Source organism: Manis pentadactyla, chromosome 2 (genome assembly GCF_030020395.1).
Source record: "Manis pentadactyla isolate mManPen7 chromosome 2, mManPen7.hap1, whole genome shotgun sequence".
Classification (NCBI taxonomy): Eukaryota; Metazoa; Chordata; class Mammalia; order Pholidota; family Manidae; genus Manis; species Manis pentadactyla.
The window spans coordinates 9,439,602-9,463,059 of NC_080020.1; the positions used below are offsets into that span (position 1 = coordinate 9,439,602).

A 23,458-nucleotide genomic window follows, 5' to 3' on the forward strand; every position below is an offset into this window, starting at 1 on the left:
AAAAAAGGGTGAGAAAGTAATATGCTTCACTTCCACATAAAAATATGCTAGATGTTTAATATTCAAAGAAGCATGCCTGCACTGCAAGAAGACAACATAAGATGCCATTTTGAAATAAACCATAATTAATGCTGGCCCAGGGAAAGATCTTTGATGAAAACTTAATAAAATGAGAAAAAGAACTATTTTATGTATTTTAATTAGAAACTATCAGATTTGGTTTTGAATGTGAATGAAATAGCTGCTGCAACTATAAAATAATGGCTTAAGTGAAAAAACTGCTGAGCATGCAACTTTTTAGGGATGGTGAGATTACAAAAATGGTTTTTGAATGTAGCTATAATTAAGTATCCTGAACAGACAAGAGATAGCTTTTTGTAAATATAAATGTAACCTCAAACACTGTTGTTCAGGTTATTGAAGATAATGGAAATCTTACAGGACAAGTTGCACAAAACAGATAAATTATTTGTGACATTTTCTAATGCAGTTGATGAGAGCATTGTAAGCTACATTTATTTGTGGGGTGAAGAGAGCTTTGATGTGATTGAATAACTATTCAACATAATACCCATGAAATAGCAGCAGGAAATTATTTATTTTGATGGGCTGGGAAAAGTTTTTGAGTTGGGTTTTTTTTTTAGAAGTTTAGTGTAGTAAGCCTGTCTAAAGACAGTCCTCCTGTGGGTGGTAATTTCACACATGTAATAAACATACATGTTTGTGTTATGTTATATAACATTCAACAATAATATTTATAAGGATAACTTCAGTCAGTTCATTGAATCATTCACCAAAAAAGGTTTTGCATTAAAAAGTTAAAAACAGAATATAATAAAATTATGAACTAACATGCCTACACATGCAATTCAGTGCTTGACTGGGTGAACTGGATATACAATATGGTATTTAACTATACTAATATTAAGTCAGGAGGTGGTGCTGAAGATATTTTTTTTCATTGTTGAAAGGAATAGATTTGATCTCATCATGCAGGCAAAATCATGATGGTGGAAAATGGATCAAAGAGTTGGCATTCTTGGATAATGCAGAACCCATCTAAATACTTCAAACGCTCTGCTGTTTAGACACTCATAGCCATACACAAATACAGGAAGTGATTGGCATGAATAATTCACCTTATCTTCCTCTGAAATCAGACTCCAAAAATGAAAATGAGACCCTGAACTACTTAGTCCCCAAAGCTGAAAATTAAATTCCCCTAAATGGTTATTTGATTTCAAAGTTTATGAGAATAAATTACCAATGTTGGGACATTTCTCATTATCATGTGTGTTCAGCCAGCTTCTGATTATGAAGGAGAAGCTTGTATCAGACCAACCTCCCCACTGAATATTAAAACACACACACACACACACACACACACACACACACACAAATACAAAAGTCAGTTGTTTGAAAGCATTAAGGGCAATCAAAGCAGCCAGGATTTGCACAACTAAAATACCAGCATGAAGACAAACATAGGAAGATGTGGGCCAGTCCTTCCCTGCTGCTTTCTCCCCAGGGAGTCTTTGCTGATTTGCAGCACAGGACACTGAGGCACAGTAGAAAGCAGCAATCTAAGCTTCCAGCAGTGTTAGAAGGTGATACTATCCATTTTTTTCCCTCTTGGTTTTCAGTTATTTGGTTCTCTCTTCTGGAATGCCTAGTAATTTCTGAATATAATGCTACTCGTTGTGGATGAAACATGTTAAAGGCCCTGGATAACGTTATCTTTACAAAGAAAGAATCTAATTTTTCCCTGGCTGCCAGAAACAGTATAAGCAGATCACTGGCCAGATTTAAATTTAATATAAATACAGAAGAAATGTACACATATGAAAATGAGCCACCTCTGGAGATAGTGATTTTCCTACAGGGACAGGGAAATGTTTAGAAATTTGGCCAGTTGATGGAAAAGCTTCAGAAAGGATCACTGTATGTGAAGTATGGTTGGATTAGATTTCCTTTGAGAAAAAAGGAAATCAATGGGAAATTTCCTTCCTCCAAAAAAGATTCCATGAGTTTATTTTTAAGGCAAAGAAACTAATATGATAAAATGAGAAAGAATCCAACCCAAATATCCAAATTCAACTAAGGGATTCATGCTTCTAAAGCAACATGAAACAGATTACAGATTCCTCAGGCTCTCTTTTCTTTAGCAATAATAGAGCTTTTCAAAATGTTCTATGGGAAAGGAAACTGTAATGAATATAATATATGTTAAAAGTATCCTTGATCCCGGACCATGGTAAGGTGGATCAAGAAAGGCTGTTCTAAGCAGCAGACTCACAGACTCCAAGAAGGGACTAGCGGTTACCAAAGGGGAGGGGAGGTGGAGGGCGGGTGGGGAGGGAGGGAGAAGGGGATTGAGGGGTATTATGATTAGTACACATGGTGTGTGCAGCGGTCATGGAAAGACAGTGTAGCACAGAGAAGACAAGTAGTGACTCTGTGGCATCTTACTGCACTGATGGACAGTGACTGCAATAGGGTATGGGGGGGACTTGATAATATGGGTGAATGTAGTAACCACAATGTTTTTCATGTGAAACCTTCATAAGAGTGTGTATCAATGATACCTTAATAAAAAAAATAAAGAAAGAAAGGCTATTCTAAATAAAGGTCAAGAAAAGAATACAAGTTGGGAATAAAGTACTTTACAACAAATAGGCTGGTTCGGATACAGAAATTATATGAAAGATAGAGGTTAAGACAAGATTAAAGCCAATAGTCAAAGGTGGAACTGCAGAAAGAACCAGAAATCACTACCAAAAGCTACAGGCCAAATCGAGTAATGCATCAAAGGTAGAAGAGCCAGCAAACATCAGAACCAAGGTACGGGAGTCTAGGCACACTTACCAATGGCCACAGCCTGCCTCAGTCAAGAAGCCCCTACGTTCATACATGTTCACATCACAGCCGAAACAACAGAACCTCCCCAGAGTGCAGGCACTCTAGCAGCTGGAGGCAGGGGAGTGGCTTACAGCCCTGGGATCTTTCTGCTACGGATGGTGGCATGTCCACGCTTCTCAAGCCAATGTACAACAGCTCCCAGGGCTATGTTATTACAGGATGGTGAGAATGCAAAGCCACTGAGCATAAGCCTGTGCATTTTTCAAATTTACAAGAAGGGAGGTGATTTGTTTGCTTAAGATTTGTATTCCATATACCACATATACATACCTAATTCCACATAAGTATATAAATGCAATATTTTCTTTATTTCTGTCTCTTTTACTCTTTTTTTTTGCTTCCCTTGCTTCCCTCCTTTTTTGCTTTCTCCTCAGTGTGATGGAGAAGAAGCTGCCTAGGGATAACTTAAAGAATTTGACTGGGATGAATTCCTGGCTCCTCTTACTGTCCTCTCATCACTCCTACTGCAGGTAACCTGGTGAGCCATCCCGTTCCTATGGTAATGTCACTATTTACAAAACACATAGAAACATATAGGGTTGTTCTGTCATTGTTTGTTCATAAAAATGGACCCTCCTATGCATCTTCTTGCATCTTTCTTTACTCAGACATAGCCCTTCAATGTATTGGGAGAGTTCCAATTCATTCTCTCTAGCGGCTGCACAATTCCGTGATGTAACAGCGCCACGCTTTACGACGTATTCACCCACTTCCCTGTTGAATGGCATTCATTTTATTCCAATTTTCGCCATGACATGTGGTCATAAATATGATTATACATACATCGTTATGTACTGATGCTTTTATTTCTATGACATAAATTCCCAGGCGTAATATTGCTGGGTTAGAGCATGCATATATTTTTGATGTTAACAGATATTGCCAAGTTGCTTTCCAAAAAAGGCTGTTTTAGTTTACAGACGTAACAATTCTATTAATATATTTTGGAATAAAATGCAAAATTTACATGATATTTTTGGAAAACATATACATCCTTAATGAAACATAGGACATACAAACATCCACACCCTAATATTCTCTAGGGAGCTGGGTTTCTCTTCTCTGCCGAGTTTGATAAATCCTCGATTACATGATAGAAACAGCACATAACTGGGAGGAATAAAACATAACTCTGTTTCATGCATGTACAACAGCAAAGCCTGACACCCGTCTGTTCCAAAGTTTAAGTAACTTCTCTCCCAGATGTTAGAGCAATGTCAGCCCTGCCTATAATTTTATCCTCCTGTTTCTCACAGAAGGAAAGAATCCCAAAGTAGCACTAGAGTCCTGAGATTCTCCTCAGCATGATGGAGAAGCAGCTGTCTAGGGACAACTTAAAGAATTTGACTGGGTTGAATTCTTGACTCCTCCACGCTGGAGGAGAAGCCAAAAAGCTCAGGTCTTTGCTGCAGCTCCACGCAACAGGGGCTTCAGGTGCCATGTCCAAGCATTACAGACATGAGAGACAGCAACCGATGGCTGTTACCCCGAACAGAGGCAGATCCCTCTCAATGTTTCATGATGTAACAGGGACTTTTCTGTTTGAGACAGAATTGTACCACCTCCAGATTAGGGTCCCAGGCAAAAGCAAAGAGAAAAGAGAAGACTAAGGAATCCTGCCATCATTCTAAAACCTGTAATTGCTTTCCTTGAAAGAATTCTAAGATTAAACATCATCTTCACAATGGTTTAATGTCGGCATTTAAGCCAGGCTTTGAAAGTCACAGTTAATCTGTGTGGTGGCTGATTATCTCTATGTATTCAGATTACTTTCTTTGGCTATTCAAGAAATAATGATATCCTTGTTCCTCAGCAAAGATTTTAATATTAAATAGGTTTCAAGGGTAAATAAAAGCAACTCAAGTTTTTAAGAATTTATTTCCATACTCTATAAATTCTGATGACCCCTACTGAATTCCATAGGCTTGAGATCTTTGAAGGAAAAAAGTCCTCTGTTTAAAATTTTAAAACATCAAAAAAAAAGTGAATCTGGGTTCTGTTTTGAGAATTGAAATGTGGTTTATGTGAAGATTCAAGCGATGGTGGCCTCTGACTTGAATGTGTCTACCTCTCTGAATTCTTCAGATGGAAAGATTTGATTTTTTTTTTAAGAGAAATAAGCCTTTATTTCCTTGTTTCACAAAAAAAGCTGGCTGAGTTAGTTACTTTTTGGTGATTAGTCAAAGAGACCAAATTCCATATCCTCGGCCGACTCCTCGGCTTCAACCTTGGGAGCAGCGGTAGGGGCGGCAGCCTTGGGAGCAGCAGCCACAAACGCAGACGGATCCGCCAAGAAGGCCTTAACCTTTTCAGCAAGTAGGAAGGTGTAATCAGTCTCCAGAGACAGAGCCAGCACCCGCTTGCACCCGTTGATGATAGGGTGGGGTACTTACGAACAGTTGGGTAGCCAATTTGCAGACGCACGCTGGCAACATTGCGGACACCCTCCAGGAAGCGAGAATGCAGAGTTTCCTCTGTGATGTCAAGCACTTCAGGGTTATAGATGCTGCCATTGTCAAACACCTGCTGGACGATCGGCCCAAAGGAGAAGGGGGAGATGTTCAGCATGTTCAGCAGTGTGGCTTTGCTAGCTCCCACTTTGTCTCCAGTCTTAATCGGCTGCACATCATTCAGGATTCCAATGGCACCCCTGGAGATTTTAGTGGTGATACCTAAAGCTTGAAAGAAGGAGGTCTTCTCTGACCCCAGACCATTGTTCTGGGCTGGCACAGTGACTTCACATGGGGCTATTGCACCAGCACAGGCAGTAGCTGGCACCTTGGTGGCCAGCAGCATGTCCCTGATCTCAGTGAGGTCCTCCTTGGTGAACGCAAAGCCCACATTCCCCCAGATATGAGGCAACAGTTTCTCCAGAGCTGGGTTCTTTTCCAGATGCCCTCAGATAGCCTTGTGCATCATTGTGTTCTTGCCCATCAGCACCACAGCTTTTCCATGAAGAGACATGGCGGATCTGCAGCATCTGCTTGGAGTCCGCATTGTCTGCTCCCACAGTGAAGCATTTTGGATAATCATCCAGAAGTTGGATGATCTTAAGGAAGTAGTTGGACTTCTGGGTCGCCCTGTCTTCCCTGGGCATCACGGCGGTGCGACAGGGATTGCCACGCAGGGTTTAAAGACGATGTCACTTGCACGAGGACACCTGGCGAGCAAGCTTTGATATTTTAATATTTAAAATCAAATGTCATTTTTCTCTCTCAATAGTATAAATAAGAACATGAAAAGCAACTTAGAAATTTAGCGATTAAATTTGGCCATGTCAAATACTATTTGCTGGAATCCACAATGAATTCTTCACCCAAGTACTTCATACCATTTTCATCTTTTAAATGCCCATCTTTTTACTTAAGCTAACAATGAACATAAATCTGAAAGGCTCATGAAGAATCTGTAACATTACCTTTTCAATCTGTGAGAAGTTGTTTCATTAGCATGTTCTAAGATCGGATGGCATGATAATGAGACACGGGCTAATATTCACTCAGCAGAACACTAGAAAAATAACAGTCATCCCTCACCTTGATTTAATATGGCATTTGGGGAGACACAGCCTAATTCTAAAGGACACAGCAATTCCAGGTTGATTCCGCTGTTACATTACAAGCATGAAGTAATGACTATGCAGAGTTTACTAGAGAATAGGCACAGTAGATGAAAAAAAAATTAGAGAATTTGGTACATCCCAGATATTAATTATTCTTAATGAATGCCATATTATCATTCTTGTTTCAAAAGGCAAACTAGGTATTTTGGTAACAGCAAGTATTTTTTCGGTCAGCGCGTGAACACAGTGATAATTTATGACCAGCAAAGCATTCTGACATCACCTTACCTAAACTGGTAAAACACCTTGATATTAATTTGGTAAGACAAGGAAATTCATTTCAGTTATTATTTAAATCCCGTCATCGATGTCCATGCCTAATGGCACTGCTACGGTATTTAGATGTCTCTTCCTAATCATGTTTCCTGAATTAATCTTTCAGATGGTGGATCATGATATGATTCACTGAAAGAATGCCACCCTCAATTCTACGACCATAAACACAGATGGGGGCAGGGACTGAAAGGATACGGAATTGCACTGCTGTGATAGGTGAATATTAGGACAATATCACACTTCTGTGAGAGTTTTGTTTTGTTTTGTTTAAATCAGGTTTGGGGACCAGTCGACGTGGCAAAATATAATCGCACTTTGATGTCTATCCTCTGCTCCAAACATGCCAATGACAGATGTAAAATACAAATGGAAGTAACCAGGCCATCTTCCAAATGAAGACAAAGTCGTGAATCAGGATTGGAACATAACACGAAGCCGTAGCCAGGGCCCACAAGGCTCCCAGCGTGGAGGCAGGCTCCTGCAAGGAGAGGGGCATGCTGCGCCCCACTATCCACAGCTGCCACAGGGAAGGAGTGGGCCCGGTGCAGAGCTCCGAGACGATGTGCAGAGAGAGGCTGGAGGAACCACGGCCGTCCCCGTGCGCCTCCCACGATGTCCCCGTGCGGTGACTGCATCAGACATAATACCATCTCGGCACCAGAACTGCCATCACCCGCAAAGACCTCATTCTGGACCGGAAGACCCAGAGCATGCCTAACATGACCACTAAACAGGAAAGGCAGATACGGTGGGAAAAAGAAAAACAGCAATGAAATGAGCTGCAAGCAAACGCATGAACACATCTGATGCTGAGAAAGACAGCCAACTAAATCTAGATGAATTTACTGTGGATGAATTTATTTTATGGACTAGTCTGACAGATTTTAAAATAAGTATGCTTAAGATACTGACAGAAATTAATTCAAGCATATCCATTTAAAAAAAAATACCAAGAAACTTTGGAAGGAAAACAGAGAGAAATGAAACAATATATGGATAGAGAAGAGAATCAGAATTTTGGAAATGGAAAATTTGGCCATTTAAGTAAACAAAAACAGTCCAGATGTGATTAACTCTAGACTGGAGAGTGGAAGGAAAATTTAGTGAATTAGAATAATTCCAAGGAATTCACCACAATGCAGCATAGAAAGAAAAAAAGGTAAAAAGGACAGCTAACCAACCTAGAAAATAGATGAAGAGTAGGAGGAACATTTGAAGAGATAACAGGTGGAAAATTATAAGGCATCTAGGACTAAATCAAACAAAAGATGTGAAGGACCTACTCATAGTAAATTATAAAATGTTACCAAGAGACATAAAAGAATAATTGAATATATACAAAGGTGTAGCATATTCATGGAGAAGAACCCTTAATATTATAAATATTAATTCTCCCCAAGTCATTCTATTAACTCTAGAATAATTCTAATAAAAACCCTAAAAGTTTTATTTTTTAGCTGAACAAGTTGATCCTAAAATTCATATGTAAGAACAAAGGTCCAAGATAAGCAAGATGATAACAACAATAACAACAAAAAAAAGGGTGAGAAAAATTCCCCTGCCAGATCTCAAAACTTAGGATAAATCTATAGTAATTAAGACAGTGTGGTACCGGCACAGGTATAGACAGACAGAATGCAGCAGAGAGCTCAGAAACAACCCTACACACATGTAGGGAGCAAAGAGGTGGTGGTGAACCAGGGACACCTATTTAATGTAAAGACAGACTATTCAACAAATAGTTCCTGGGTCACAGGTTATCTCTAAAGAAAAAAAGTGAAATGAGACATAGATTTCTCATTTCATTGACATGAAATGAAACTAGACATAAATTGATCAGTTTACATATGAATTTTTGGACCAACTTAAACATAAATCTGATCACCCTTTGGAGGCCCAACCTTCAGGCTTCCCCAGGCCTTGGAGACTGCCCAGAAATCCATTTCCAGCCTTATCTCCCATCATTTGATGATTGTGAAATACCGATTTCTTTTTGTTCTTTTGAACGCAAGATACTATTTTTGGCTTCTGTCTTTTTGCTTAGGTTCCTTCCCTTTGTGAAACACTGCTTAGGCTTTGCCATCACCGGATGACCCCCTTGAGTGGCCCGGCCCAGGGACCCTCCTCCAGCCTCCAGAGGGCCACCAACTTCCCTGACCTTTGGAAACTGACACCGTGTATCTTTCAACACCCATCTGAAGGACTGTGACTAACTGACAATTGTAGCTCTTAGGACTCAACACAATGCCTAGCCTAGAAGTACTTCACTGAATTGAATGGGGTGATCTCTATTTACCACTACTCCCCCTCTTTCTAGTTCCCCTGATTAGGTATTCCACCTCACTGTGTAAGAAAACAAGAAATATGCTCAGGGGTTGTGGTGGTCACTCTCCCATCTCTTTCTGCATTGTTTAGCAACTACAGAGAGATCTTTAAGATCTACATATTAACAAGATTTCTACAGTTAAAAGGCTGAAAACAATCCCTTTTCAATGTTCTGCTCACTGGCCCAAAATGAGAACTCACGCTATTGATTCATTCTCCCCAAAGAGTTAATACTGGATGATCACATGGGCTGCACTGTTTGTTTATACGTCTCTCCAGTACTTGCCCATGGCGTCTTCCCCCACACACTTCCCCTCACACCCAGTGTGCCCCACTGTCATTCTGTTATATATTAATTTACCATCTCTGCTTTCCATCCACTGTGGGTCCAAATCAATACGTTTAAACTGTAGAGTGCTGTTTGTAGCTATACTGTAAGGCAGCTTGACTCTTGCTTCAGTTACAATGCACCAGTTTGGCTTTAAAAATCGATGATTGAAATTTTAAGTGGAGTATGGCAAATGTGATGTAGTTAGCATTTTTAACAAGTAGGCTTCATGCCCTGAACAGAATCACACACCTATTATTCTGTATACTTGCTAACCTAGACCTTTTCCAAAGCACAGCCTTACTAAATCTCAAATGTCTCAGAAAATTTGAACAAAATATTTAAGACCTAGATGAAGTTTATGAGCATACACACAAACTGTAATTACTTAATTTGACTGATTTACTACTCAATAAATTTTTCCCAAGTACCGTCGATGCGGTAATAAAATATTTCAGCACAAAGCAAATTCTGAGATTTATGACATCCTTATGGACTTCTATGCTGTTCACATCTCTTCCCAGCTTTATTTACCACTTGGGAAATAACTCACTGCATTATACTCACCACATCACTGAGAAAGGTTTCTTTGCAGATGCCATGCAAAGTCCTATTCCACATAATATAGGAGGCTTGGTAAAGGGTAAAGTATAGACACTGAGCATTATGTAATTTCATAGTCATTACCAGCTTCAATGCAACTGCCCCTATATAAAAAAAAAACCAGAGAGATGCTCAAGGAAAAGGTACCCTGAGCCGTTATCTTTCTTGGCTTAGTCTGAATATGAAGGGAATGGTAGGTTAAAAATTAGCTCCATCCCCAGGATTTCCCAGCATCATCACCTAGTGAGAATCTGGGTGTTCAGCACAGGCTCAGTCCAGCTGTGGTCTCCTGGGCACAGCTGCCCAGGCACCCCAAATACCCACCCCATTATTTGCCCTTTGGGTAGCCCTCCTCCACAAACACTGCAAAAGAGCTTCCAGAAACAGAGAGGACGTAGACATGTATCCTAGCTGTCAGGATGTCAAAATCTCAGTTATGCCGGTACCCAGAGAGACAAGCTTTAATTATCACCTTTCTGCCCTAACAACTGCTTCTCAACACAGTTTTTATACCTGTAATTTTCCTCTTAAATCAGATTCCCTGTGAGCCAATTACATTAAAAAAGACAAAAGGAAAAAAAAAACCCACATTTATATCTTGGAGATCCTGGTACCAGCTATGGAATGTTGAGCCACCGAGAGACTGAGATTCTTCCTGACATTTTCCCATTTTCTACTGCTTACAGTTGTCTAAAGAGATACCCGCAAATTCAAAACTGAATTTCTGAATCCCCAAGAAGAGCATGACTAGTGCATACAGCCTGGGCAAGCTGAAGAACAATGAGATCCTGGGGTGATACATCTGGAAGGTATAACTGAGCATGGCTGCAACTGACACCTCCTAGGTTTCTGCACATCCAGCCGCGTGGTGGCTCTGAGATGGTGCTGCCCGCTTCTCTGCCCAGGATCCCCAAAAGAGCTGTTCTTTAATGAGCATGCCTATGTTGGCAGGCCCAGAGTATGGTATCTTCCTAGGCTAAATCACTTGAATCTGGCTGTTTGGGTAAAAAGGGAAAAACGTGGAGTTACCAACATCCACTATGGTGATAACGTAGGTCATAGTAAATGACCCCAGGCCAACTGGTGGTGAAGGTCTCACAGTCCAGAAATGCCTGGAAAGCAGCCCTTTGCTGACAGAATGCCACAACACTGTCACTATAACCTCCGAAGTGTTAGAATGACTCCAGACTAGTTATATGCATGAAATTCTCTAGCCTGAGAATGACAGCATGGTAATTAATAAAGAATGCAAGCAAGGGCATCTTCCCCACCAAATCAGCAATGAACTGCTGCGTGCAGTCCATACACCACAAGCTAACACAGCCTGGCTCCTGTGCTCACCCACCACCCACAGGCCCGAGTGTCCTGGGAGTCAGTGCCGAGGCCACAGTAAGACCGAACCAACTCTAAGACAGGCAAGTTTCCCAGCAACCTCCATGACATGGGGCTTAGCTGAGGCGGCAGAGCATGTAGATTCCGATGTGAGATGATCGGGTCCACCGGGTCCACCACCTGCTAGCTTTATAAATATGGGCAGATTTCTTAAGCTTTCTTTGCCTGTTTTCCCATCTGAATAATGGGGCTGAAACAGTATTTAACTCTTGGGTGGTGTGAGTACTGAGTTAATATGTGAAAAGCAGTTGGTATTATACGTGCCATACAAGTGTCTGGTACCACTATGTTATTTTTCTTATTACTATGGCACATGAGAGAAGAAAAAATAGGTGCACCCCTTAAGGGTTTAATCATTGAAGAAATTTTCTCCTCCCCTACATAAGAGTAACTGCTTAGGGTCCACCTCAGCTGTGAGATGGGGCTTCCTAGCTGAATTCAGCCAGCAAGACATTATTTTTTAAGTGAAATGAAGTAAAACAAAACAACATGTGGTTGAGTTATATAAAAAAGCAAAAGATTAGTCAGGGAAATTGGCAAGTTGAGTAATTAGAGGTGAAAAATCTCTTCTTTTTTTCTCCAGTGAATTTTTTTTTTTAATGTTTCCCTTGCCTGGGCTAGAGAAATTCTCTTCATACTGAATGGATATTACCAGTTTTAATGGCTTAACTAAAGCAAAGATAGCTTTATAGCCTTAATATTGTGAGGATAACATGAAGGACTATTATGAAGTTTAACACATGGGAGCATGTCTCTCTTCACGGTATGAGATAAATATTAAAAACCATAACTGTCTCTTCCTTGGGAACAAAAAAAGATCTCCATAACAGAACAAATCACTTTTAGTTTGCTATCACCTGAAGATATTTCTAAGTACTTCCCAACAAAGAACCCTTGAAACTAATGTTTGTGAAAGTCCTAAACATTCTTTCCATCATCCTGTGCATCACACCTTCTAAAATGAGATTGACGTATAATTTAAAAATACCCAGGCTTGTGTGAGGCTTCCTGGGGACGACAGGACCTCTGCCTACCCCAGTTCAGAGCAGGACTCTGAGCTCTGGCCTGCTGCCTGCAGAGGGGCTCCTCCGGGATAAGAGTGGACCTACATCTTATCTGGCCACTGGAGTCTCTCATCCTGATGCTTTCTGACTTCCAGAATCTACATGTTGTCTGTCTACCGGTCTGGTGGCTATGCAGGGGGTTCCCATGATTCCAGGGCTGAGCATGGAAACTGATATGACTACAAGGGGGCAGTAGCATGCACAAGCATTACTGGGTGATGCTCTAGCAGTCTAGCATGCAGCGGAGTCCCTCCCAACCTAACATTCTCCAGAGGCTGCCGCACAGAGTTGCTACTTGCAAGGTAAGGAAGGCAAGGGAGCTCCCAGGGTGTGGGAGAGGATGCTTTGTGTGATGGAGCTCAGCAGAACAGCAGGAGTTTCTGGGTCAGAAACTCCTTATCTCGAGCTTGCAAATGTTGGGTACAGTTTTGCAGGGTATGAAAAACAGGCAGGTTCTAAATGGTTACATATTTGGGCTATGTTTAAAGCAAATGGATGTGTAAAAATGTGAGTTTGATGCTGTTGGGCTTTTAGCTATAGGTCTCAGCCTGCTCTGAAGAAATAAATGTAGGGGCCAATAAACAAAAGACATTTTTGGTTCATTCATATAACACACCTAAAAGGTCAAATGAACTCCAAAACACACATCTTCCTGACTAGTAGAATTTATGCTAACTGGCTAAATCATTTAACTTAGGGATCTACTGGTAATTTCTGATTCTTTTGCTACTTAATCATTTCATTTCTCTGAACATAGTTCCCATGTCTGAAAAGTTGGCCACCTTCTGGTGTTTATTCCACTTCTCTTGATACCTTATGATCAAATTGAGTCCTAAAGAAGACACATGAGAAACATCTGAGATGCTTGATGAAAATATAGATTCCTGGACCCCAATTTCCCCACCAAATCTGTATTTCTTGGGAGTGAAAATCAGCAATGTTCAAAAAATTTTAAAGTTCTCCATGTGATGAGCAACTAGAAGCCCTGAGTCAAGATGCTGGAAGCTTCCATAGAGAACTGCAAGATGTGATCTTTACTCTCAAGAAATTTCCTTGTTGTTTCATTGAAATAAGACAAATGTACTTTGGGAATAGAAGAGTAAGGTTCAGGCAAGGGAAACGAGGAGCGAAGCCAGAGGAGAAGTAGCACAGAATGGCTGTGGGGCAATGAGGAAAGTTTTGTGACCTCTATCAAAGGGGTGCATGGTGAAGCAATGGAAAAATACAGGTTGGATAAGCAGGCTAGGCTAGAGTCATGTCATGGGGAGTCTTCATCAGTCAGAAAAGGGAATACTGAGTGTGACCAGTACAAGGAAACATCAAAAGGTGGGAGAGTAACATCATTCTGGACGTAAAGTCTCTTGGCATAACAGAAAGGACATAAAGGATGAGTAACTTGGCTATTATGAGAGTAATTTTATCTTTTTATGGTGAAATATAGTTTCAAGATATTGTATATTTTAAGGAAAAATAAAGAAAGCACCAATATAACCAATGTTTTAAGTACATGATTGGAATGTAGACTGTATCTGAGTCATCAGAAGAACACTGTGCAAGAAGCAGCCAGTGGGCACATTGTTCACTGCTTGAAATGTGGTTACTCTGAATCAAGATGTGCTAAAAGGAGAAAACACATAGTATGAAAAACGTAATGTAAAATGTCACATTAATTAATTTTATATCGATTGTATCTTGGCATGACATTCTAGATCTACTGAGTTAAATAAAATGTACTGTTAAATTCACCAGTTCCCTTTTGTCTTTTTAATGTGACGATCAGAAAATTAAAAATTATATATGTGGCACACATATTTCTTCCTGGGAAGTGCTGTTGTAGAATTTCTCCCTTTTAATTCTGTGCCATTCCTGGCAATACACAGAAAATTTTCTGCTGAAACTCTTATACATGGTAAGGATATAAAACCATCAGAAGAGGTTGCAGTAGCAACTTAGGCTGCTGTAGTTATTGTTGTGAATAAGAAACTTGAGGCACTCATGCTTCATTTGTCACATTCACATCAGTATTAACTGAGCAATGTATTTGAAATAATTCAGGAAATGTCATAAGAAACCCATGGTGAATAAGCTTCCTATCTGCCCACTAAATATTACAATTATGCTTTTCCTACATGGACAGTATTCAAAACATATTGTACATAATTTTATAATGTCTGTTACTGCTGTTTTGTAAATGCAAGAATGTTTATCTTTTAACAACTACCCAGCAGCCAACTGGAAGTTGTTTTTCCTTTAAAATACTCTTCCTCACCCAAGTTTTGCAAAATTCATTATCGGTTTATATTTGAACCATCATCATTCATTTGACTCTTTCATTATTTTGCTTTTCCTTCCTTGCTGCAAAAGATTTTTTTTTTTAAAAGTAAGTTATTCTCTCACTTTCTCAGGGGAGCATTATCAGCTTTGTCAGCTTGTACTGCTTTCTTTAGTTGAAGATGCTACTATTAGAGAAAAGTACTTAATTTCAACTTAGTGCACTGTACTCAAGACTTCTGATCAAATGTTAAGATGGAAGGTTAAACAGAAGCATCATAACACAACATAATAGGGTAGGTGTCCTGAAATTCTTTTTCTTTATATATTTTTTTGCCACCTGACCCTCATTCAGTAGAATAAAGAATTGTATTACTACAGATACCTACATAAAATACATACCTAAAATCTCTGAATGAACTATAATACACAGTCAAGATATCAACAAATAAGGTAATAATAATAATATCTAACATTGGCAGAGTACAACAATTATTTTGCTATTTTGTCTTTTCAGACTGTGAGATTTATAACCCAATTTTACTGAGGAAGCATTAATTGACTGGCCTAAAGAAAAGAAGGAAATGAACATTTGCTGAAACTCTGTATGAGAATATGGATTAAGCACTTTCATAAAATCATTTTATTTAATCATATCTAATTGCAACAGCTTTGAGACAGGTGAAATTGTTAATTTCTAGTTGATGATAGAGAGTCTCAGAAGGCTAAGTAACTTGTCAACAGCCACATAATAGTGAGGAAGTAAGAAATTATAAATATCAACTCAGTTCTTTGGCTCCAAGTCCAGTGCTATTTCCACTGCGATGAAAGAATTGTATTAACTCTTTAAAGCACAATGAAATCACTATGAAAAGGAAAGCAATCAAAATTAGGAGACAGAAAGGAACCAATTTGGAAGTGAATCTATGTATGCATTTCAGGGTTTTTAAAGACTTTATTTGAGGGACAGCAGTGAGATTATTCATTCTATGATTCAATGGTTCTATGATTCTATGATTTCCCCATTCAAAGAAAGGGGAAAAATAGAGAAACAGATGTGGCAGAAAAGTAAAAAGAAGAGAAACTGCTTAATAAAACCTTGGAAGGGTTTCAATGCATTCAGAAGTGAGCATATAGAAATGGGGACCATTTCTGTTCAAGTTTGTTATAACCCAAAAGCAGAATTATACCAACAAGGTTCGGATCTCAAAAGCAACCTCGGAGAGAGATAGTCTAGTTTCTTCCTGTTATTGGTAAGCCTATCATAGAAGATTTTAGGCAAAGGAGTTTCAGCGTAAGATTTTTAACCCTTATATAATCAGGTCCAGAAATTAAACTAAATTAAATTACTTTTCGTAACAGGCAAACTATAGTGGAAACTGAGATATCTTTATGGAAATATGCTTCTGAACTTGTAAAATGACAAAGGGTAGGCGCAAATAAACCTAAGTATAATAGTAGCTAACATTTATTTATTTAGCAATAACTGGGCCAATACCTATAACAGTAGTTTTACAAACATCTCATTTAATGATCAAAGCAGTTTTCTTTCTAGGAATTTGTCTACTACATCTGCCTGATTTAATTTTTTGGTATACAATTGGTCAACTATTCTCTTGTAATCCTTTTCATTTCTGTAAGGTTAGTAATAATGTCCTTCCTCTCTTTCATATCTGATTTTTAGTAATTTTTTATTTTTTTCTAGTTTGTCAATTTTGTTGATCTTTCCTAAGAATCAACTTTAGGTTTCATTGATTTCCTCTATTGATTTTCTGTTCTCTATTTCATTTGCTTCTCCAATCTTGTTTCCCTCCTTATGCTTTCTTTGGGTTTGTCTTCTTTCTTTTTCTAACTCCTAAGCATGGAAGGTGATTAATTTGAAATCTCTCATATTTTAATATAGGCATCCATATGTATAAATTCCCTCTAAGCATTGCTTTAGTTTGTATCCCATACATTTTGGCATATTTGTTTTCATTTTCATTCATTTCAAAGTATTTTCTAATTTTTCCCTTGTGATTCTTCTTTGACTCTGGTTTGGAGTGTGTTTTTTAACTTCCCCAAATTCTTGTAGTTAGTTATTCCTAATTTTATCTCACTGTAATTGAATAATGTATTTGGTATAATTTCAACTCTTTTAAATTCATTGAGGACTGTTTTATGGCTTCATATATGGTCTATATAGGAGAATGTTCCATGTGCACTTAAGAAAAATGTGTGTTCTGCTATTGTTTAGCAGAGTATCCTATAGGAGTCTACAGGGTTCTTCAGAGTCTATTAGATCTAGTTGATTTATAGTGCTGTTAAAGTTTTCCATTTCCTTGCTGATCTTCCCTCTAGGTACTCTATCTATTACAGTAAAATACTGTTTTCAACTATTATTGTTGAATTCTCTTTCTTTCCTTAATTCTATCAGTTTTTGCTTCATGAATTTTCGGGCTTAGTTATTTGTTGCATATATGTTTATAATTATTATCTATTCTCAAAAAAATTGACCTTTTATCATTTTATTTTTCTTCATCTCTAATAACAGTTTTTATCTTAAAGTCTATTTTGTCTGATATGAAAATAGATACTCCAGGTCTTTTTTGCATACTGTTAACATAGTATATCTTTTACCATCCTTTTATTTTCAAGTATTTGAATCTAAATTAAATCTGAAGTGTGTCTCTTGTAGATGGCATATAGTTGGATCATGTTTTCTTTTTAAAATGGTGTTGTATTCTCTATCTTTTAATTGGAATGATTAATTCATTTACATTCAATATGACTACTGATAAGACAGAATTTATGTTTGCCATTTTGCTATTTGTTTTCTATATATCTGTGTTCTTTTTACTACTGTTCTCCATGATTAACTGCTTCTTTTGTTTTAAATACATATACTCTAGTTTACCATATCAATTGCCTTATTTCTTTTACTAAAGGACTCTTCTTAGTATTGTAGAGAAAGTCTAATAGTGACAAGTTTTCTATTCTTGCTAATGTGGAAATACTTAATTTCTCCTTTATTATTGAAGGATAGTTTTGCTGGATATAGAATTTCTAGTTTATAATTTTTTTCTTGAGCACTTTGACTATGTCATCACTGCTTTCTCACCTCCATGGTTTTTTATGAGAAATGAGCTCTTGATATTCCTGAGGATCCCTTGAATTTGTGATGAATAGCTTCTCTCTTCAAGAATCTCTCTTTGTCTTTAGATTTTGACAGTTTAATTATGTGTCCAGGACAGTACTCTCAATTTATCCTACTTGCAGTTTGTTGAGTTTCTTTGATGTGTATATTAATGCTTTTAATCAAATTTGGGAAGTTTTCAGCCACTGTTTAACCAGGTACTCATTCTGCCCCTTTTCCTCTTGTCTTTTGGGACTTGCATTATGCATATATTTATATACTTTGTGATGTCCCACAGGTCTCTGAGATTTCATTCTTCTTCATTTTTCTTTGTGTTCCTTCACTGGATAATTTCAATTGACCTATCTTCAAATTAGGTGATTCTTCTCCTTGCTTAAATCTGACGTTGGGCTCCTCTAATGAATTTTTTTTATCACATTTACTATAATTTTCTGTTGCAGAATTTCTACTTTTTTTTAAAACAATTGGAATCTCTTTTTAGATATTTTGTATTTGGTCAAGGATTTTTATCATACTTGATTTATTTAGACATGGTGTCTTTCCATTCTTTGAACACATTTAAACACCTGCTTTAAAGTTTTATCTATCTAATTTTAAAAGTATTTTAAAGTATATCTAATATATGGGCTTCCTCAGGGATGGTTTCTAATGATGGACTCCTACTCTGCAAACCACCCACCCTACCCCACCCCCAGCACACATACTGTGTCTGGCCGTAAACTTTATCCTTTGTGTATCTCATTATATTTTTTTGTTGAAAGCAGAACATTTTAAATGACATAATTTGACAATTTGGGAAATCCAACATTCTTCTTTCCCCACAGCTTATTTTTGTTGTTGTTTGTTTGGTGACTTTTCTGAACAAATTCTATGAAGTCTATATTCATTGCTATATGTAGTCCCTGAAATCTCTGGTCTATTAGCTTAGTGGACAGCTAATGATTGAACAGATTTTTGCTTAAATGCTTGCAACTGATAAGTCTCCCAGTCTTTCCTGAGTGGCTCTATGTGTTGTTAGTGCATGCCTTTAATCAGCCAGGCAGTTTACAACTGCATCTTAGCCTTTACTTCCTGCTTTCCCAATGCCTCAGGTTTAGCCAGAGGTTACAGCGTAGGGCTCTCTCAGGTCTTCTCTGCGCATGCACATAGCCCTGGGAAGATGCACATTCCTAAGGATGAGCATGGCCTTCTAGATTCCCAGGAACATAGGAGAGCTTTTCAAAGCCCCCTCTGGATCCCTCATTCCCCAACTTTTCCTTTTTAAGCATTTTGGCTGGCCCATTGTTTGTCCTGTTATCCTTTGCCTCAAATAGTCACAGTGTTCAACAGTTCTCTCTGTTTTCAATTAGTGTTCCCAGAAAAAAAAGTGGCTGTTTGTACTGGGCAAGGTCTGGATCAGTTCAATAAAGACAGCTTTGTGACTAGGGTCTTCCAGAGAAACACCAAGTAGGTTAAATAAATGACAATCCTATAAGAATGTGGCTTTTAAGGATTTAAACCTTGTTTTGTTTCCTCCTTTGGCTGCCAGGCTGCTGGATTTTACCAAGACAGCATAGTGTTAATTTTTAAGTTATCACACATAACTTAGACTTCCTAGGGAAGAGGAGATGGAAATATCACAAGCAAATGCCACAAACCTCACTGTTCTTACTGAGATTCAGCCATTTTTTCTTGAATAAACACTCCTAGATTGTTGTAAGCCTTTGGTCAATTCCCAGAATTCTGAAAATGTTGAGTCTGATCATTTTTACAAGTTTTCTCCTTGCTTTTATGGAGGGGAATTTTTTCAGTGATCTCTCCTTTACCATTTTTACAGACATTACGCAGTCGAATTTCATAAAAGTACCAAAACAATTCAATGGGAAGAGGAAAGCGCTTCAAAAACTAATGCTAAATCAAATCGATATTCCTATGGGAAAAAATGAACCTTAACTCCTAATTTCTACTATAAATGAAATTAATTAACTGGAGTTTAAAATATAAAATTTATAAAAGAAATCATTAGAGAATATCTTTGTAACTGGTGATAATGAAGATTTCTGAGTACAGAAAACCATAAAAGTAAAAAATTATATTTAATAAAAAATTTTTAATTCTGTTATCAAAAGATACAGGTGAGGAAGTAAGTAGGCAAACCACAGATTAGGAGAAAATATTTGTAAGACATTTGTCTGGCAAAGAATCTGTATCCAGAATATAGCAAGAACTCTTGACAACTCAGTAATAAAGGCAACCAAACAATAACAGAAAAATGTGAATAGATAGGTCACAAAGGAAGACAGATGAAAGGCCAATACACACAGAAAAAAGTGCTCAACAACATTAACCACCAGGGAAATGCAAATTAAAACCAAGTATATAGCTAACACTATAAACTCACAAAAATGACCAACACTAAAAAAGACCGACAACAACAAATGTTGGCGAGGGTTTGGCATTATCAGAACTCTCATACATTGTTATTGATGAGTGTAAAATGGTACAACCACTTTGCAAAAAGTCAAAGTTTCTTCTAAAACTAAATATGCAATTATCTTGAGACCTGGAAATTCCACAACTGTGGATTTCTCAAAAGAAATGAGAACAAGTGTGCACCAAAAGGCAGGTACAAGGAAGTCCATACCAGCTTTATTCTTAGTAGCCAAAAACTGGAAACAGTACAGGTGTTCATCCACAGGAGAATGGAAAAATATACTGTGGTTTGATGATGCAAGGAAATAGTATGCAACAAATAAAGGAACAAATTACTGATTCAAACAACAATACAGATGAATCTCAAAAACATTATGCTGAGTAAAAGAGGTCGAACCCAAAAGAAATACTGTATGATTCCATTTACATGAAGCTCAAGAACAAGCTATACTGATCTCTGCTGGAAAATTTCAGAACAGTGACTGCCTCTGGAGAATGGAGCTGGAGGAGACTTACTGGGAGAGGCTTCCGGGAGCTATCTAGGGTGATATTATTGTTCTATATCTTAATGGGATTTGGATTGCCATCATGCATGCTTTGTCAAAACAAACTGAGTAGCACACTTGAGGCATACATTTTATCACAGGCAAATTTTAACCTAGCAAAAAAAACCTGTGAACAAATACTGAGTTCTAGATATTGATGTGCATGCTGGAATGTTTAGAGTTGAAGTATGCTGATAACTGTAACTTACTTTGAAGTACCCAAAAAATAACACAGATTGATGGATACAGGAAGACAGATTATGAAGCAAAATAGAGCACAATGTTAATTGTTGAATCTAGACAGTGGATAAATACAAATGTACAACTGCTTCATCTTTTAAATGCTTGGACTTTTCTGTAATGAACAACTAGAGGAAAAGGAGAACAGTAAATGACATCATCTCCTCTATAAATATACTTGTGTAAAGGGGCCTATTTCCCCTTCTCCTCCTTGAAACTATACAAAGGGAACAGACCTTGGATATTCCATTTGTGGTAAAATTAGCAATTAAATAATGTGAGAAAAAAAGGATGTAAAAGGCCTAAATAACATTATTTTTAAGGTCAATCTGTCAACATCGTTTGACCCAAATGAGCACTTTCTCAAGGGTCTCTTTCGCTTTCAGGAGACCAGATTCTCCTGGTTTCTCTCCAAATTCACTGTTTGGTCCTTTTCTGTGCTTTCTGGTTCTTTCTCTTCCCCCCAACCTCTCAACATGAGCACACCCACAGGTTCCATTCCTCATTTCCCAGACTCACTCTCTTGCTCATCTCTCCTATTTTCATGGTGTTAAATATCATCTATTTGCTCACAACCTCCAACTTTCTATCCCCTGCCTCGACTTTCTCCTCTGAACTCCAGGTTCCCTACTTGATACTTCCCTCTGGCAGTCTAACAAATATTCCCAATAACCAAGCCCCAAATGGAGCTCCTGATCGCCCCCAAAAACATCTCCTAACCTACTCTACCTTCAGTTTTCCTCGTCTAGTTGATGCCAACTCCATTTTTCCAGTCATTCACGTCAAACCCCTGGCAACCGTTCTTGAATCTCTCTCACTTGTCAACTCCAGCCCACCGGGACATCGTGTTGGTGCTGACCTCATGATATAGCCAGAACTTGGCTGTCAAACAGCACCTCCATGGCCCCCTCTGTGGTCCAGTCCACCATCACGTCTGGCCTGGGTTATTCCAGTAGCCCTGCTGAATATGTTCATGGCAGAGCAGCCAGATCCCATTAACACATAATTCTGTTTATGGGATTTCTCTTCTCAAGACATTCCTCTGGCTTCCCTTCTCACTCAGAGGAAGGCCGGGTTCTCTCCGAGGCACCCAGCTCCGGCAGCATCCCTCCCCTTCAGCTCCCAGCTCAGCTCCTGCCACTCTCTGCCTTGCTCACCGTCCTGAAGCCACGCCGGCCTTCTTGCTTCTCCTGGGAGCTGCCATGTCGCTCCTGCCTCAGGATCTTTGCAGTGGTTGTCCCAAACACCGGCCTGATTATCTTCTTCACCCTTTCCAAGTCTTTGCTCAATTCAACCTTCTCATCTAATTTAAGATTCTAACTTACTCTAGCGTTCCCGGTCCCTTACCCTCATTCAGTTTATTTCTTTATACTTATCACTTACTACCTCTTTATACTTATCATGTACTTATACATTTATTACTACCTGTCTCCTCCTGCTAGAGAGAGTGGTGCCTGCCGTCCTCTCAAAGACCAAAGCCAGTCAACAGAAGGCGACTGTGCAGATGAAGACATTGAAGCCTGTGCAGAACTAGGGCCAAACAGCCGTACTCTGGGTCTGTTCTGAAGTCGGCACCCACACGTCCTCATGCACTGGGTGAGGAGCGTGGGAGAAAGGGGGTCAAAGAGGGCTGCAAGGTTTTTACGTTGGCAGGAGACAACCCCAGGCCTGGTCTTCTCCAAATTGCAGACATCAGACCCTTCTTCAGAGATATTAGAATGAGGAAACATACCCCTAACATCAGCCACCAGGGAGGGGAGCCCAGAGGAGAAATAGGTAGACACATTATTTAAGTAACTTAAGAAGGGGCAAAGAGAGCTTGAAAAATATGGAGTAAATCCTGTACTTCTTGACAGACTGCACTACAATAAAAATGCATCCAAGGTGAGGGCACTTTTTCAGGAGTATTTAATCATAAAGCAAGAATGCATACCCATTACAATTATTTTCTACTACTATCAGCAAGGAAAAAAATGTGTTTATTGAAAATTCCCTGATCAAAGAACTCAATAAACACACACCCACACACACACAAAATATATATAAGTGCACACACACATATATAGTAGTGCACAAGCTTTACATTTCTGAAAAACTTCCATATATTGTCAAAATTTCAAAATGCCTTTTAAAGTCCTTTATTAGAAAGTCTATGAAATATATTCATATGTGTTTTATTGTTACAGTAAATATCCCTGGCAACTAAATAATACTCTTTTTGATCTCTTAATTGTACATATTAAACATCCTCAAAAACCACTAAATTCCAAAGTTTAAGGCAACCTCTTGCCCCAGAGTCATCTGTCTGGGGATCGAAAACAGAAA

At 38.6% G+C, this 23,458-nt stretch overlaps 1 protein-coding gene and 1 pseudogene across 8 annotated transcripts in view; both read right to left on the bottom strand.

Annotated features, from left to right (window-relative positions):
* MTUS2 (microtubule associated scaffold protein 2) overlaps window positions 1-23,458 on the bottom strand; it is a 507,260-nt gene that overhangs the window by 196,718 nt on the left and 287,084 nt on the right. The gene's annotated exons all lie outside the window — the stretch shown is intronic.
* Window positions 5,014-6,084, bottom strand: LOC118928279 (60S acidic ribosomal protein P0-like; annotated as a pseudogene).